General features: G+C 28.5%; 1 pseudogene; it reads left to right on the forward strand.

Moving 5' to 3' along the window:
* The first annotated feature begins 12,691 nt into the window (after positions 1–12,691).
* Positions 12,692–16,463, forward strand: LOC114304962 (beta-amyrin 28-monooxygenase-like; annotated as a pseudogene).
* The last annotated feature ends 768 nt before the right edge of the window (positions 16,464–17,231 follow it).

Here is a 17,231-nt window from a genome sequence, read left to right on the forward strand (position 1 = left end):
TGAATGCATGCACCAAAAAAGGAAACATTTGAGAAGATAAAAAGATGTGATTTAAGACCTTTCAATTTCTGAATTTTATTAATTAATAGTTATTAGGCCTCAATGGTCAAGTTTTTAATATTTGTTAGCCATTAAAACTGAGTTCTTTGATTTCATCTATATTCACTTGATAATTTGAGAATGGACACGTGTCAAGCCTTTACACAAACACTTAAACACATTTTTTTGAGCATTATTAATGAAATGCACAGTGTATTTTTCTTTTTTCTTTTCTTTTCTTTTTTATTTTGTAATTGCAACCTATTATTTTTTACTAAGAATTTATATTTGTTTTAGATTTTTTTTAATATACAAATTATTTTTTTTTTAGATTTTTTATAAAAAATAATTTAACAATCTCATCACCAACCATAGTGTATGAGAAAAAGTTGAAAAGGGTGAAGCAGTAGGTATGAGAAAAGTTAAAAAGGCTTGTGAATTGAGAGAAGTCAATAAATGCTGAGGTTTTTTTTTCTTTTTTTGAAATCAAAAAATTAGAAAATTAAGATTGAGATATTAGAGCTCTCACAAGACTTGTGGGTTAGAAACCCCTTTTTCCTTATATAATACTAGCATATCACCCGTGCTATGCACGGATTGTGTTTACAATTATTTATATATGTGAATTGTGATTTTTAAATGTTTTTTTTTTTAAATGTCTTCTTTTTTTCATTTTTTATATTATATTAAAGTTTAATATTTTGATAATAATCATATGTGTTGAACTTTTCAAGAAATTAAATGTCTTTTTTTTATTATATTATATTAAAGTTTAATATTTTGATAATAATTATATGTGTTAGACTTTTCAAGAAATTTTTTTTATGCTTGTTTTTAATGCATTAAAGTGTTATTATGAGGGACAATAATCATATGTGTTGGGACTTTTCAAGGAATTCATGTATTGGATTTCAAAGATTTTTTTTATACTTGTTCTTAATGCATTGAAGTGTTATTATGAGGGTAAGGCTTGGGAGTTGGGAGAAGTTAATAAATGCTAATATTTTTTTTTTCAATCAAGAAATTTAGATTGGGAGATTGAAGCTGTGAATTGTGATTTTTAAATTTTTTTTTTAAATGTCTTCTTTTTTCATTTTTTATATTATATTAAACTTGAATATTTTGATAATAATCATATGTGTTAGACTTTTCAAGAAATTTTTTTTATGCTTATTTTTAATGCATTAAAGTGTTATTATGAGGGATAATAATCATATGTGTTGGGACTTTTCAATGAATTCATATGTGTTGGATGTCAAATAATTTTTTTTATGCTTGTTCATAATGCATTAAAGTGTTATTATGAGGGTAAGACTTGGGAGTTGGGAAAAGTTAACAAATGCTAAGATTTTTTTTTTTAAAATCAAAAAATCAGGAAATTTAGATTGGGAGATTGGAGCTCCCACAAGACTTGGGGTTAAAAACCTCCTTTTGCTTAATATATAGTATAGACTAGCATATCACCCGTGCTATGCACGGATTATGTTTACAATTATCTATATATGTGAATTGCGATTTTTAAATATCTTTTTTTTAAAATTTTAAATGTCTTCTTTTTTTCCTTTTTTATATTATTAAAGTTTAATATTTTGATAATAATCATATGTGTTATACTTTTCAAGGAATTAAATGCCTTTTTTTATTATTATATTATATTAAAGTTTAATATTTTGATAATAATCATATATGTTGGCATTTTCAAGAAATTTTTTTTATACTTGTTCTTAATGCATTAAAGTGTTCTTATGAAGGATAATAATCATATGTGTTGAGACTTTTCAAGAAATTCATATGTGTTGGATTTTAAAGAAATTTTTTTTTTTATGCTCATTCTTAATGCATTAAAGTGTTATTATGAGGGTAAGACTTAGGGGTTAAGAAAAGTTAATAAATCCTAAGTTTTTTTTTTTTAAAATCAAAAAATCAGGAAATTTAGATTGAGAGATTGGGGCTCCCACAAGGCTTGGGGGTTAAAGTTTAATATTTTGATAATAATCATATGTGTTAGACTTTTCAAGGAATTAAATGTCTTTTTTTTATTATATTATATTAAAGTTTAATATTTTGATAATAATCATATGTGTTAGACTTTTTAAGAAATTTTTTTTATGTTTGATCTTAATGCATTAAAGTGTTATTATGAGGGGTAGATAGATAGATAGATAGATAGATAGATTACACTTTATCGTCCTTAATTATCACTGTTTTTCATTTTAACCTCTCAAATTAAAAAATAATACAATATACCTTTTTTATCTTTTGAAAATTTTCAATCTAATCTTTATGTCTTAATTTTGTTAACAAAATTAACAAAAAAAAAAAGGTGTATATAATGTGCATATGTCATATTTATGATAGATTTTTAAAACATATTTTCGTTATAAATATAATATGTGTACATTACATACACATTTCCGTCAATTTTGTTAAGAGAATGGAGACATTAGAGTTAGATTAAAAACTTTCAGAAGATGAAAAAAGTACGTCGCATCAATTTTTAGTTTGGAGGGGTAAAGTGAAAAATAGTGATAGTTGAGGGGTTAAAGTGTAATCTATCCTTTTTTTTTACAGAATTTAATTCCATAAAAAATTTGTTTGTTAATTAAAATTTATGAGATTTCAAATTTTAAAATAATAAAGAAAATTATGATATAAATAATCTAGAATAATCTTTACAACGTTAAAACTTTTTCCAAGATTTATGTAACTTTTTATATTACCTTTCTCTTTATAATTTTACTAGTCTATCACTCGTGCTATGCACGGGATAATTATAGATATTTTATATTTGTTTTAGATTTTTCTTAATATATAAATTATGTTTTTTAAGATTTTTTATAAAAATAATTTAACAATTTTATCACTAACCATAGTGTATGGGAGAAGTTGAAAAGGGTACTGCAGTAACTATACATGGATTGTATCTATAATTATTTGTATGACGGGATTTTAAATGCTAATTAGGAGATTTTGACCAAAACAATAAATGCAGACATGTGGAAAGACATATGGATTGAAAAAATTTAATAAATGCTGATCATGGGATTTTGACCAGATCAATAAATGCTGAGATTTTTTTTTTAAATAAAAACTAAAAAATTTAGAAAATTCAGATTGGGATATTCAAGCTCTCACAGGCCTTGGGGGTTAAAAACCCATTTTTTCTTAATATATAGTATATAATGGAGAAGATCTTACAAAAAAAACATGTAGACATGAATGCCCTCCTATTTTATTGTATTTAGAATTATCTATATATGTTAATTGTGATTTTTATTTTTTTTTTTTGAATGTCTTCTTGTTTTTCCTTTCTTATATTAAAGTTTAATATTTTGATAATAATCATATGTGTTGAATTTTTCAAGGAATTAAATGTCTTTTTTTATTATATTATATTAAAGTTTAATATTTTGATAATAATCATATGTGTTGGACTTTTCAAGAATTTTTTTTTATGTTTGTTCTTAATGCATTAAAGTGTTATTATGAGGGATAATAATCATATGTGTTGGGACTTTTCAAGGAATTCATGTGTGTTGGATTTCAAAGAATTTTTTTTATGCTTGTTCTTAATGCATTAAAGTGTTATTATGAAAGTAAAACTTGGGAGTTGGGAGATGTTAATCAATGCTAAGATTTTTTTTTTTAAAACCAAAAAATCAAGAAATTTAGATTGGGAGATTGGAGCTCCCACAAGGCTTGGGGTTAAAAACCCTCTTTTGCTTAATATATAGTATAGAGTATAGATTAGCATATCACACGTGTTATGTACAGATTGTGTTTACAATTATCTATATATGTGAATTGTGATTTTTAAATGTCTTTTTTTTTTTTAAATGCCTTCTTTTTTTCCTTTTTTATATTATATTAAAGTTTAATATTTTGATAATAATCATATGTGTTAGACTTTTCAAGGAATTAAATGTCCTTTTTTTATTATTATATTATATTAAAGTTTAATATTTTGATAATAATCATATGTGTTGGACTTTCCAAGAATTTCTTTTTATGCTTATTCTTAATGCATTAAAGTGTTATTATAAGGGATAATAATCATATGTGTTGGGACTTTTCAAGGAATTCATATGTGTTGGATTTCAAAGAATTTTTTTTATGCTTGTTCTTAATGCATTAAAGTGTTATTATGAGGGTAAGACTTGGGAGTTGGGAAAAGTTAACAAATGGTAAGGTTTTTTTTTTAAATAAAAAAAATCAGAAAATTTAGATTGGGAGATTAGAGCTCCCACAAGGCTTGGGGTTAAAAACCCCATTTTGCTTAATATATAGTATAGACTAGCCTATCACCCGTACTATGCACGGGATAATTATAGATATTTATATTTGTTTTAATTTTTTTTAATATATAAATTATGTTCTTTAAGATTTTTTATAAAAATAATTTAACAAGCTTATCATTAACTATATTGTGAGAAAAGTTGAAAAGGGTACTGTAGTAATTATACACAGATTGTATAAATAATTATTTGTATGAGGGGATTTTAAATATTGATCAGAAGATTTTGACCAAATCAATAAATGCAGGCATGTAGATTGAAAAAAGTTAATAAATGCTGATCAGGACATTTTGACCAAATCAATAAATGTTGAGTTTTTTTTTTTAATAAAAAATTTAGAAAATTTAGATTGGGATATTGAAGCTCCCACAGGCCTTGGGGTTAAAAACTCCATTTTCCTTAAAAATCTCATTGAGTGTTTATGTTTATCTAACTTCAATCATATTAAAAAATTAAATTATAAACAAAAGAAAATAACTTCAATCATACAAATCACATTTTTTTTAATGTTATCTAACTACAATCACATTTTTCTCATAATAAAAAAATAATTCAAAAAAAAGGACCATTAAAATAGTAAATAAAAAGATTATTTAGTAGCATTGAACAAACGACAATCACATTTTTCTTTTTGTGAGTGTTTATGTTTACCTAACTTCAATCATATTAAAAAAATCTAATTATAAACAAAAGGAGATAACTTCAATCATACAAATCACAATTTTTTTAATGCTATCTAACTACAATAATATTTTTCTCATAATAAAAAAATAATAATTGAAAAAAAGAACCATTAAAATAGTAAATAAAAATATTATTTATAGCCATTGAACAAACTACAATCACATTTTTTTTTTTTGGTAAGTTAACTTCAATCATATTAAAAAATAAAATTATAAACAAAAGGAAATAACTTCAATCATACAAATCACAATTTTTTTAATGCTATCTAATCATCATCAATAATTAAAAAAATCAATCACAGATTAAGTCAATTGATAATTAGAAAACACAATAATTTATTTTCCAAAAAACATAGTGAGTTAAAAAGATCAATTATAATTTTTTTTTGGCCAAAATACAATCTAATCATCATCAATAATTGGTACATTATGTGACCTTAATGAGTACAATCCATTTTGTTTTTTAAAAAACATAGTGAGTTAAAAATCAACAAATTAAGTGAATTGATAGTTAAAAAACACAATAATTTTTTTTCAAAAACCACAGTGAGTTAAAAAAATCAATTACAATTTTTTTTTTCAAAATACAATCTAATCATTATCAATAATTGGTACTTTAAAAATCAAATCAGAAAAAAATAAATCAAATCACAAATATTTTTATGCTATCTAAGTACAATCATATTTTTTTCATAAATAATTGTAAAGAAAAATCATTAAAACAGTAAATAAAAGATTAAATCATATTAAAAAAAACATTGAACAAACTACAATCACGTCACATTTTTTCCATAATAAAAAAATAAATGAAAAAAAGAACCATTGACTAACTATAATCACATTAAAAAAAAGAACCATTGAACTAATTACAATCACTTTTTTTTTCTTCATGAGTGTTTATGTTTATCTAACTTCAATCTTATTAAAAATAAAATTGAAATAGTAAATAAAAAGATTAAATAATATTAAAAAAAACAATTGAACTAACTACAACAATTATATTAAAAAAAACGAGCCATTGAACAAACTACAATCACATCACATTACAATCACATTTTTTTCTTTGTGAGTGTTTATGTTTATTTAACTTCAATCATATTAAAAATAAAATTAAAATAGTAAATAAAAAGATTAAATAACATTAAAAAAAAAAACCATTGAACTAACTACAACAATCATATTAAAAAAAAAGTCATTGAACAAACTACAATCACATCACATTTTTCCCATAATAAAATAAATAAATGAAAAAAAGAACTATTAAACTAACTACAATCACATTTAAAAAAAAAAAAAAAAAAAAAAGAATCATTCAACTAATTATAATCACATTTTTCTCTTTGTGAGGGTTTATATTTATCTAACTTCAATCATATTAAAAAATCAAATTATAATTTTTTATCCGCTAGAAAAATCACAAATATTTTTATGCGCTATCTAACTACAATATTAAAACAGTAACCAAAAGGAAAAGTTAAAAAGGAGAAAACAAAAAGAAGACTTACTGTTTGTATACGTGGTCACTGAAGTTGAAAGTGTAAAAGTGAGAAGTCAAGAAGGAGAAAACAAAAAGGAGACTCATTGTTTGCAATAGGTATGTGAAAAGTCAAAAAGAGTGTGTGTGTTGGAGAAGTTAAAAAGATTTGGAAGAATTTAATAAGTGCTAAGTTTTTTTCTTTAAATGAAAAAATTAAGAAATTAAGGTTCAGATATTGAAACTCCCACAAAACTTGTAAGTTAGAGATAGATATAAATAAATAGATAGATATAGATATAGATATTTATATTTGTTTTAAATTTTTTTTAATATACAAATTATTTATTTTGGAAAAGGTACTGCAGCAATTATGAGAGAAGTCAAAAAGTCTTGTGGGTTGAGAGAAGTTAATAAATGCTGTGATTAATTTTTTTTTAAAAACAAAAAATTAGAAAATTAGGATTAACATATTGGAGCTCCCATAAGCCTTGGGGGTTAAAAACCTCCTTTTACTTAATATATAGTATAGATATAGATAATTAGAAAATTAGTGTAAGATCTCTCTCCCATTTTTAGTAATGGAAGAGATCCATAATATTATTTTGTGATGCCTAAGATCCCTCAACCCCACACCATATTTCACAGAGAAATTTAACTCTCTCAAATCAAATCTCATTTCTTTCTCTCTCTCATCTCCTCTCTCTTCTCTCGCTTCAACGTCGGCACAAAGCTCGCTCTCCAATGCGACCCACAATTCGTCAGCCTAGATGACAATGCCCTAATTCTTTTCTTGCTCCGCTACGTTAACCTCACGCGCCTCAAGCTCCGTAGTTGCTCAAGCTCACCGACCTTGGCGTGACTGTTTTAGCCAAGAACTACAAGGGTTTGAAAAAGTTCTCGTATAGATCTTGCATGATCGAAGTCAGAGGCATGAACGTAGTGCTCGATCACTATTCCTCTCTCAAAGAGCTCTCCATCAAGCGCCTCCGTGGCATCAACGACGGTAGAGGCGTAGCCGCCGTCGCAGAGCCTATTGGCCCCGGCGTCGCCGCTTCGTCTCTAAAAACCATATGCCTCAAGGAGTTCTACAATGGATAGTGAAAAATCTAGAAATCCCCTAGAGGTTGATTTGTGATTATGTACCAATTTTAAGCAGAATATAACAATCCCAATCAAACAATCAAGACAAAGAGACACAACGATTTAACGTGGAAAAAACCACAATTGGACACCTCCAACTGTGATCAAAAAACCACGGGCAACAGCCACAAGACAATCCACTAAGAAGAATTAAAGGAATTACACAGGTATACTCTCAATTACCTAGCGAATTCACAACGCCTAATTGAACCAACCTTTATGTGCCTCTTCCAACCCCATCTTCACCACGGAATTGTCTTTTTGATGAGCCACTCTGGATTCCACCACAGCTTCAGGCTCGAATTCTTCAGAATACACAACTGAAGAACAACACTCTCTTTTGTAGAACAAAACACAACCTTTGATGTACTCTCTTTAGAACATGAGTTGAATACTCAATAAAACATCAAAGAAAACTCACAAAGTATCCCCAGATATAAACCCTAGAAACCAAAAAGAAGATCTGGAGAAGTAATCCTAAAATCTGACCCAACACGCGAATTTATAGAATCTGTCCCGCGATCTCCGCTCGAGCGCCCAACAGCCCGCTCGAGCGTCTTCAGTAAAATCTGCGCGTGATATAACAGAGGTCCGCTCGAGCGTCAGAAATCCCGCTCGAGCGCGAAATCACACATCTCAGTATTTTTGCAGGCGACCAAAACTGCTGGAACCAGGGATTCTCCGCTCGAGCGCGGGTATGTCCGCTCGAGCGGACAGGCAACTTGGAATGCATTTTTGCATTTTGCCAGCTCGATCCCCGTCATAATCAGCGAAGTGGCAATCTTGAAAGCTTTATCAACACAAACTTCTCTGAAAGGCTTGAATCGGGTTGAATTCGCATCTAAACACTCAAAGTCTCACTGAAATAAAAATGCGAAAATAAATACAACTGAAAGGAGTTTTGTCAAACGGGATTGCCAAGAAATAAAGCCTAACAGATAGTGCTTTGGACCGCTCATCATTGGAGCGAAGAATCTAAAAATTTTGAAATTATTGAGGTTCCAGTGAAAATTATATGTTCTAGAGATAGCCCACTCCATGATCGGTCATCCATGGCATTCAGGTACTACTACTTTTTGATCAGTCAAAAGATGACAAGGATGGATGTGGGATACTATGGCCATCCACGATATTTGGACCAACCTGTGATGGAATGGATGTAGTGACGATAGAATGTAAGCTGCCAGAGCTCCAACTTAATGATTTGATTGTGTTCTACAACATGGGCGCCTATTCAGCCTCTACATGAGCCAAATTCAATGGCTTCGATATATAATCTAGTGACTCTCTCTCTCTCTCTCTCTCTCTCTCTCTACATATATATATGTATGTATATTGGTTGTTGTTGTTGTTGCTTATTTGAGTGATCGATTTGTGTATTGCACATTGTGATTAGAAAGGCAATCTAGAGAAAATTCAGAGAAAATCTCTACACTAGAATTCAGAGAATTTCTCTGGCCTTCCCAAATCTAAAAAACTTCATTCTTTCCAGATCTGGGAAAGCTAGAGAAATTCTCTAGATATATGTATATTGGTTGTCGTTGTTGCTTATTTGGATAATCGATTTATGTATTGCACATCGTGATTGAGACGACAGATAAATTTTCTGATTTGAACCCAGAAAAAATCTTACAAAAATTAGAGAAATTCTTTGGAAATCTAGAGAAAAATCTCTAGACTAGAATCTAGAGAATTTCTCTGGCCTCTGGCCTTTCCATAATTTATCTAGAAAGAAATTCCCTGGTTTGGAGAGAAATTCTCTGGGAAGTGTTGAGAAATTCTTTAAATCGAATTTTCTTTGAATCGATTTTAGAGGTCTTAAACATTATAAAAATATTATATATATTTTATAATATAAAATTTTAATATCAATGACCTTAAAAAAAATTCTCATAATTTATATTATGTTTTGTTATTTCTTTTTTTTTTAATAATTTAATAATTTATACTATGCTTCGTTGAATGTTTTCAGTTTTTTTTTTTTTTTTTAATTGGTTCCCGATGTTATTCATTGGTAGTAGCAAAAGAGAAAGCACTCCCATGTGCTGTTTGGCGGGTGGTTTCACGATTGTTTGCTTCTTTTCTTCTTCTTTTTTTTTTTTTTTTTTTAAATAATTTATAAGGATATTTTAAGAAGAAAAAAAAATAGACAAACACTTTCGGAATTTTAAAATGATTTAGATTTAGATTTTTAGATTTAGATTTAGATAATTTTTAGTTTATTTAAAAATTTCAGAAAAGAAATTCTCTAACTAAACTAAACACAATATTTTTGTTTTTGATTTTTGATTTTTTTAATAAATGAAACTAAGGGGTCGTTTGGTTTTCATTTTGGACTAAAAATATCACAAAATGACAAAAAAAATCAAAAAATCATAAAAAAACAAAATAAGCAAAAAGACAAAAAAATATACAATTTTAAAGTCAAAAAGTCAAATAAAAATACCAAACGATTAAAATAGTTACAGGCTAAAAAAATCAAAAAAATTAAAAAATTAACGAAAAAAATCATTATCACACGAGCATTAAAACAACAATTTTATCAAACTACCGTTAAATTGATTTTACATTATTTCATCTGCCCCATTTATTTGCTGCCTTTTCGGAAGTCAATAGCGAATTGACATCTCCGCATCAATCATAAAATAAAGAGGTACGCTAATAAGTCCAGCCCTTCTCCAGTTGGAAAATAGATTGGACAGTACCATTGAATCAAGGTGGGCTCGACTTTTGGGTCATTTTAATTCAATTCGTAAAACTTATTAAGTATATTGATTTTGTTTGGTTTATTTTTCAAAAAAAAATTTAAATTTTTTTTTTTTACAAACAAATTTTTAAGAGTAATTAAATCAAATAAATTTTTTTTAAAAAAAATCTCAAAATTTTGTTTGGTTATTTACTTTTCAAAATTATTCTCTCTCATATACATCAAATCAATCACTTTTTTTAAAACTCTCTCCCAAAACAATTTTTCAAAATTATTTCTGAAAAAAGACAAACTAAATAAGTTTTCGTACTTTTTATCTCAAAAACTACTTTACAAACACAAACCGAACATTGTAAAATGTTATATTAATTAGATATTGATAGTCATTTAATAATTTATATTTTTTCTTTTAATTTATTTTTAAAATTAAAAAAAAAACAACTGCAAACTGATCAAATAATTATTGATATTTGATTAACGTAATTTTTTAAAGAATGATATATTTGAAAAATTCTACACATTAAATTATTTAGATCAGTAGGAGGAGCTTGAAATCGTACTCACCACGACCCAACAATACCATATAATTTGATTCTGGATTGAAAGAAACTGTTACCCAATAATAATACGCATTGGTTGGCCATTTGATTTTAGAATACTTATTTAAGGTTAATTTTGCTGTTGATTTTAGTGATATGAATTGCCTTTTAAAATTTGTTGCGTAAAAATAAAAAATAATATAAAGTTCACTTTATAAACTTTTTTTTTTCTACGTTTAATGATATATAAGTGATGCTTCGTATCCTCTAGGCAAGCCGCAGAAGTTTGAATAGGGTTCCTCATTGAACACCAACAAAGAAGCCTAAAAAATGTGATTTATTAAGCACTGCCAATCAGAACTGAATTTCCCATTTGCAATTGTAATTGTGATAATCATTGGATGAGATTCTAAACCTGAAGATATTTTGTTGCAGTGGTGGCCATAGAGTCTTCAATTTGGCCTTGCGTTATGCCTTGAGTTTTGGAGTTAGTGTGTTTAGGGAGAAAGTGTGAAGTTACAATGGAGGCTGGGTGATTGGAGAGAGAAGGGAAATCGGAAGAAGAGCAGTGGTTTAATTAGTTTTCGTAAATAACTGATTTACGGCTTATCTTTGAATAATTTAATTTTATAAGTTATATGATTAGTTAATAATTAAAAAAAAATATGAGACAGAGTATTACTTTAAATATCCTAATTAATTATCACATCATTAGACCTAAAAAATGAGTCTAATTTTTGGGATTGAATATCAATGCTCAAAGAAAATTTATGTAAAAAATTGATCAAACATTAATGGTTATATGTTTAAATCATATTTATTTTAAAAAAATGTATGATAATTATTATTTCAATAATAACTATTCATTTTTGTAATACAAATATAACTCAAACGCATATTTATCAATATTCGATTATTTTAATTTTTTTATGAATATTCTATTTAACGAATGCTAAAAGGTGAATAGTTTGAATCATAGAGGTCGGCTCTAAAATTAGCTCACCAATTCCAAATTTCTATAAAAAAAGAAATGTTAGAGATCTAAAATAAACTATTCAATCTGTTCTAAAATATTAGTCTCTTATTCTATTTTTTATTGTCTCAAAATATTAGTCTCTTTAACATGAATTTCTTATTTTTTCCTTCTTTTAAATTTATTAATTAGGACAATTGATGTTCTAAATGAAAGGTAGTTTTAAAAAATTAATCAGCTTGTTTTGTTTTGGTTTTCAGAAAACACTTTTAAGAAAATTTTATTTTTTTATTTTTTGTTTTTTTTTCAATGAATTTTTTTAATATTTTAAGTAATTTTTTTTTAAATTATTAGACACACCTACTATAAATACATGTAAAAAGTATAATATTTGTAAAAAATCTTTAAAAAATTCACTAAATTCCAAAAATACAAAAAAAAAAAAAAAAAAACTAAAATTCAATACATTTTTTATATTTTTGTGTATTTATTAATTTTAAAAATATTTTTTCAAAAATATCTTACTATTTAGATACATCCAAGTAAAGTACATTTAAAAAAAAAAATTGATTAAAATTTTAAAAATATTCACTAAAACCAAAAAAAAAAAATAAAAAATTCAATTTTTAAAAAATTAAAACCAAATACAGTGAATATTTTTGAATTGTAACAATTGCACTATTAAAAAAATTATATTCTCTAAAAAAGGCTATTATTTTAAAACGGAAAAAATATTAAATTTTCTACGGAATTTTCTACGGAAAAAATAATATTATCAAATATTATATAAAATATTTGATAATTCAATTGGTTGCTAGCATGGTTCTATAAATATTACTCGACTTGGTTCCAAACTCATTCCACAACCCATTGAATTGTTGAGGCAACTATAGTAGATATGGAGCTCTTCTTCCTCTCCCTCCTCTGCCTCTTTCTTCTCTTTCTCTTACTCCCACTGAGCTTGCACTTCCTCTTCTACAAATCCAACTCCAAAAACCTCACTCTCCCGCCGGGCTCCACTGGGAAAAATTCGTATTCGACCGCATATCCAACTACTCATCCTACGTCTTCAAGACAAATCTTCTAGGCTCCACAACAGTAGTGTTCGCCGGTGCAGCCGGTAACAAGTTCTTATTCTCGAACGAGAACAGACTCGTCCAAGCATGGTGGCCTAGCTCCGTCGACAAAGTCTTCCCATCCTCAACCCAAACCTCTTCCAAACAAGAATCAATCATTCTCAGAAAAATGCTCCCAAACTTCCTCAAACCCGAAGCTTTACAACAATATATTGGTGTCATGGATACCATTTCACAGCGACACTTCGATTCCGATTGGGTTGGCAGCGAAGTGGTGGTTTTCCCTCTCACCAAGCGATACACATTTTGGTTGGCTTGTCGCTTGTTTATCAACATCGATGATCAGAACCACGTCGCTAAATTCGCCGATCCTTTTGGGATTTTGGCTGCTGGAATTTTTTCCATCCCTATTGATTTGCCTGGAACACCGTTCCGGAGAGCTATCAAGGCCTCGGAGTTTATTAGGAAGGAGCTTTTGGCGATTATTAAGCAGAGAAAGGTTGATTTGGGAGATGGAAAGGCTTCGCCGACACAAGATATATTGTCACATATGCTTGTGACGAGTGATGAAAATGGAAATTTCATGAAAGAGGCTGATATTGCTGATAAAATCCTGGGTTTGTTGGTTGGTGGCCACGACACTGCTAGCTCCGTCTGCGCTTCCATTGTCATGTTTCTTGCGGAGCTTCCTCATGTTTATCAACGAGTGTACGAGGATACGTATCTATGCATGCATATTTATTCTATTCTATAAGCACGTACAGTTTTGGATTCTCTCGGGCGCTTTTTTAATACCACAATTCAATGTTGGTTTATTATCACCTATGTCAAATAGGTTATTTTAGTAATTTTTTTAAATTTTTTATAAAAAGATATATCAAAAAATAAAAAAAGTGATATAATAATTTATAATAATTTTTTGATTAAAACTGAAAGTTGCCAAATGAGACCTTATTTGTGGCCTTTGAATTAGTTGCTAGATGATATTATGAAGAAAGTGTTAATCGTGTTCTAAATATCAGCCGATACTTACTAATATTTGAGATCTCTAATACTCGTTATATATTTATTGGTATATTGGTTGATACAGTCCGATATTTGGTCATATCACTAATAGCCATACGTTATCTGATACTGTTATTTAGAAAAAGAAGTAAATAAATAAGTAGACTATTTTTGAAATCATGCTTGCTAGTTAAAGTCCTCGAAATTTGAAAAAGATGTAAATAAATAAGTAGAATATTTTTGAAATCATACTTGCTAGTTAAAGTCCTTGAAATTTGAAATAAGGATAAATTTTAACATATATAGTCCAAAATGACCTTATAATCGAAAAAATCTTAATCTTTCTTGTTGTATCTCTCATAATGTTGTTTCTCTCTTCTGTGAGTTTTTACATTATTTAAGTGATTTCAAAATTTAAAATTTAATAATTTTTTATTACATCTTTAGAATCCTATTTGAAATTTCATTGACCTACGTAAAATTCACTAAATTAAAATTTCACTGACTAACCAAAATTTTACCATTGACTTGGTTATCAAAATTTTATTGACCAACCAAAATCTCACTAATTTAGACTGACTTGGTCATCGAAATTTTACTGACCAACCAAAATTTTATTGACCTATCTTAGGTTAGTAAAATTTCATCACCTTTTCTTTTTATAATTTTGTATTCATCATGCATCTTATTTCATAGATCTTAATGAAATGATTTCAAAATTACAAATTTTATATTTAAAAAAAAAAAAAAAAACTAGGTCAAAAGTTATAAAATTTTCAAACTTTAAATGAGTTAAACAAAGTAATAGGTGGTATTTGAAGGGGTGTAATGGGGTTATTTTTCCGACTGTATGTTTTGGAGAACCTATACTACTATAGACAATTATGTTGTCATTATCTTTCTAACAAATATTATTAGGGATCTAAAAAAAAAATTTCTATTGTTTAAAGACAAATATAATTTAATTATATATCTATTAATCTCCAACAACTTAATTTTTACGTGAATAATCTACTTGAGTAGCACTTAGGATGACCATAATGGGCTCACAGTAGGCACAAGATTGGAGGTAAGTCAGGTCCAAACCGAAAAATAACTTAGCATTAACAACTTTATCTTAAAAAAAAAAATAAAAAATAAAAAATAAAAAAAAAAATAGAAAGGGTAAATTACATTGAAAAATACAGTTAAGCCCATATTATTGACAAAATTACATTTACATCTCTTGATAATTTAATTGACATTACAGTTAGACAATTTTTTATAAATGAAAAAATGGGCATTGTCATCATTTTTTTTATGAAAATATATATTTATCTTTATTTATTTCACTATCTGCATTAGTTTCAATCAATTTAGTTTTACTAAAAGAGAAATCGGTATAACTATGTCAAAGGTATGGGGGTGACCGTATTTTTTTCAAATCTCAAAGGAGACAAGTATAATTTACCCAAATAGAAAACAAAATGTTATTAAAAGAAAACTCGTCAAACCAACCCCAAATTATAAAAGCTGGAAGAAATGTTACGAATTGAGTAGTATCTGCCCAATTGAGCCACCTTAGAAAAAATTATCAATTATTTAATATAATGTTTCTTTTAATGTTTTATTAATTTTCCCTAAGAAGCCAAAGATTCGAATGATCCACAAGAAGATCAAGTAACTAAATTAACAGCAAATGATTGTATTTTGCATTGTTGTGAACAGAGCAAATGGAAATTGCGAAATCAAAAGCTCCAGGGGAATTGTTGAACTGGGATGATATTAAGAAGATGAAGTATTCATGGAATGTAGCGTGTGAAGTGATGAGACTTGCACCACCCCTCCAAGGAGCTTTTAGAGAAGCAATGACAGATTTCATGTACAATGGTTTCTCAATTCCAAAAGGCTGTAAGGTGATAACCAAAATTTCATATATAATTGTTTTATGAGATTGGAATTTCTCCGGTTTAGATCTGGATTAGAGAGGTATTGTTGGGGCCAATGGGACCCACTACGGGACTCGTTTAGATTCAAACCGTTCATTTTTTAAGACTCTTCTTCGTATACATCACATAAAAAAAATCAAGTCAATCCGATAATTATAGCATCTTTATTTTATTTGTTTGCCTCTAGTCTAGATCTGGACTAGATTATTTGTATTATGTACTTGTTTGAAATTGTAAGCTACTTAATAACTTTACCTTGTCATTTTCATTTTATTTTTCTTCTTTCATTTTGAAATCATCAGTTATATTGGAGTGCGAACTCGACAAATAAAAATTCAGAATTCTTCTTCGAGCCACACAAGTTTGACCCATCAAGGTTTGAGGGATCTGGACCCGTACCTTACACGTATGTGCCTTTTGGAGGAGGACCAAGAATGTGCCCAGGAAAAGAGTATGCTAGATTGGAAATACTAGTGTTCATGCATAATCTGGTAAAGAGGTTCAAGTGGGAGAAAGTAATTCCTAACGAGAAGATTGTTTTCAATCCCATGCCTAAACCTGAAAAGGCCTTCCGATTCGCCTTCTCCCTCACAAAGCTTAAATTGGCTCTAGATTGTTAATGAATAATGTTATATGTATCAATTAGTGTACTAATTAGTGTACAAATTGATGATGTAGTATATTTTAAAATGTTTTTTGTATTTGTAATTTGTAAAATGAGTTGGATAAATAATAATAACAATTTCTCACTCGCTCAAATATGTATTTATTATAAGTATCACTACAAGAAAAGGGGGTAAAAAACACGGAAGCATTAGCGACGGCAATTTTCCCGTCGCAAAAATTGGTTTTTTGCGACGGCAGCTTAAACCGTCGCAAATGAGGGCTTTAGCGACGGCATTGTCTCCGTCGGTAATAAAAAATGCGCGGATAGGAAGTAAATGCATCAGTATTAGCGACGGATGTTTTTACCGTCGCCAAAAGCAATGTTTTGAGACGGCGTACGGTTGCTGTCGCGAATATTTTACATATTGCGACGGCAATTGTCCGTCGCAAATAAGTATAAGTTAAACGGCGTCGTTTTATGAATAAAGTACTTGACATTTGCGACGGTGTAAAACCTACCGTCGCAAAAAGTGAAATTTTTTTTCCCCCGCTCTTCATCTTGCCGCTCGATCAAAAAGTGTAAAACCTATATCCAAATCCCTAAATCTGTGAAACCAATTTCTTTCCCCCAAATCCCTGCGAAGCCGAACGGCGAACGGTGGTGCGGTGCTGCGGCGGTGCTGCGGCGAGGACGAACGGTGGTGCGGTATGCTCTCTCTCTCTCTCTCTCTCTCTCTCTCTCTCTCTCTCTCTCTGTGTATAG

The sequence above is a fragment of the Camellia sinensis genome, chromosome 9 (assembly GCF_055761805.1).
Source record: "Camellia sinensis isolate YWXY chromosome 9, ASM5576180v1, whole genome shotgun sequence".
In the NCBI taxonomy this organism is placed as follows: Eukaryota; Viridiplantae; Streptophyta; class Magnoliopsida; order Ericales; family Theaceae; genus Camellia; species Camellia sinensis.